We start from the raw sequence: 268 nt of genomic DNA, 5'->3' as shown, positions 1-268 counted from the left end.
TGATGCACTGAAAAAACGACCGCGCCCGGAAATAAATTAATTGCTCATATTGTTCATTGATATCATGCTCAGTGTATCATCCATCAAATAATCATTATTATTAGTTTCCCTCAGATTCCCTTTCGGCTATTTGCCTTGTGCTCGGACCACACGCTACAACTACCGCTACAACCACTATGTTCTTAATCATTTTGCCGGGTAAATGAAAGTTGGGGAAACTCCCGTAGAGTTGGTGACCGTCATTTATTTTAATGGTGCCGATCTCTGC

This window comes from Penaeus monodon, chromosome 21, assembly GCF_015228065.2.
Source record: "Penaeus monodon isolate SGIC_2016 chromosome 21, NSTDA_Pmon_1, whole genome shotgun sequence".
In the NCBI taxonomy this organism is placed as follows: Eukaryota; Metazoa; Arthropoda; class Malacostraca; order Decapoda; family Penaeidae; genus Penaeus; species Penaeus monodon.
Note: the sequence above shows the minus strand (reverse complement) of the source record.